A 2,279-nucleotide genomic window follows, 5' to 3' on the forward strand; every position below is an offset into this window, starting at 1 on the left:
AATAATCATTCCAAAAAAGAAACATTGACACTAATCAACAAACTGATTACATGTATCTGACTGGATTTCAGAAATTCTATAAACCAACAATTGACAAGTCTACCCTGTTTCCAAAAATGTTGAGTGAGAGTGTCTATTAAAATAATTTAGTGCTTTATAATAAACACAATCATCCTGTTTTTATTGGAAGTGTGTGTGAGAGAGGGATAGAAAACTTCTCTCTATCAGTGGTTTTCTGATTGAGAGAAACTTTAATTGAGGAATTATACCCAAAGTACCTGATGTGTACTTAAGCATGATTTAGTTAATGACACCCTGGGACTTGAGCTTGAGTCAAGAGCTATAATGAAATTACACATTTGTATATTAGAAAAATGTAAACTGTTGCCAGTGCGTGGATTCTGGTGGTTGATGATTATTGTAATTTATTTGAAACTCTTCTCCCTTGGAAACCTTATGCAGCATCTCTTTAAATCCAGGCTGCCCTATGACAACTTTGACCAATAGTGTATGCTGAAGTGATGCTATGCATCTTCCAGACGTACCTTTTAAAATAATTGATAGTTTCTTATTTATTTTTCTTAAAGCCTCTAGCAGTCATGAAAGACATCTTACTAACCTGAAGCATCCACAGTGAGAGGAAGCTAAAGCTATAAGAGACAGACAGAGAGGGGGGTGGGGAATGAGGGGGGCAGACAGGGTCATGGGGGAGGTACGGGGATTATTCTGTCTGCCTCCAGCATTTCAGTTTTTGATTATTTGCGATTTCCTAGCTGAGGTCCCAGACTTCATGAAGTTGAAATAACCATCCTGACTGTCCCAGTTCTGAATTCCTGATCCATAAAATATTAAGGTAAAATAATGGTATATTGTTTTTAGCTACTAAGTCTTGGAATACATTGTATGCTTCAATAGATAGTCATGAACCCAATGCCTATTTCCAATTTGAACCCTGAATTGTGTTTGTTTTATAAATCTTAGAATGATCTCAATTCCCTATACTGAATATTAACTTATACAACTTCTCAAATGTCTCCAACTAAAAATAAAACCATTAAAATAATAGTGATTTCAATATCTATCCAATAATGAACGTTACTTATGCATTGGTTGAGTGTCACTAGAAAATTTATATCATGGGCTGAACTGTGTTCTACTCAATAGTTTTAACTGTGTTAAAACCCTGACTCTGAGTACCTCAGAGTGTGATTGTACTTGAAATTAGGAACTTAAAGGATGTAACTAAGGTAACATGAGGTCATATGACAAGCTCTAATCCAATAAGACTATCTTGAAAAAGATATTAGGACACAGACACACATTTCTGTATGAAGAAATTGCCCTCCCCACCAAAAAAAAGATGGCCATCTAAAAGACTTCTAGCCTCCAGAGCTGTGAGAAAATACGTTTCTGTTTTTACAAGCCACACAACCTGTGGTATTAGACCTGGTAGGCCTAGCAAACCAATGTCGTCTATTTCTCCAAAAATGAGTAATTGGTATGAACTTTTGTACAAAAGTTTACATTGTTTCTTCTTCTGAAGCAAATAAAGTACAACTCAGGATCCAGTTTTCAAGATTGGTCATAAGTTCAATATCTGTTAATTATTTGAACTGTAGCTTATTTCCAGGAAATCTATCTATCATATCATATCATATCATATCATATCATATCATATCATATCATATCATGTCATATCATATATCAATCTCTCTCTCTCTCTTTCTCTCTCTCTCTCATCCATCTATCATCTATCATGTATCTGTCTATCATCTATCTAGACAGACAGAAAGATGGGGTACTCCCAAAAACTGGGATTTATTTATAAAAAATTGTGTATTCATTCTTACATGCTTAAACTTCAGTTACCTTCAAAGTACTTTCTATTGATTCAGTACACCTATTGAGATACTTTTTCCACTGCTCAAAACAGATTTGTTACTCATCAATTTTGATGCCTTTTAGTGTTTCTGCCCTTTTTGGTTTCACCTCTTTTACATCGCCAAACATTTACCTCTGAGGAAATTTTCCATCCGTAGAGCCAAAAAAAATTGTCACTTGGGGTGAAAGCAGGTGAATAGGGAGGGTGTGACATGGAGGTCATGCCATTTTTTGTGGAAAACTCCTGAACGCTCAGAACAGGGTGGGAAGGTGCACTCCTAAGTCACCCATCATGAAATGTGCAAAAACATTGAAAGAATCCCCCCACCCCCCGAAAAACGTCACTGAAGCAGAACACAGCCTCTCACAACAACGCTAGCTGGTATACTATGCGTGTG

Source organism: Carlito syrichta, unplaced genomic scaffold (genome assembly GCF_000164805.1).
Source record: "Carlito syrichta isolate Samal-C Ts95f unplaced genomic scaffold, Tarsius_syrichta-2.0.1 Scaffold311982, whole genome shotgun sequence".
NCBI classification, from domain to species: domain Eukaryota; kingdom Metazoa; phylum Chordata; class Mammalia; order Primates; family Tarsiidae; genus Carlito; species Carlito syrichta.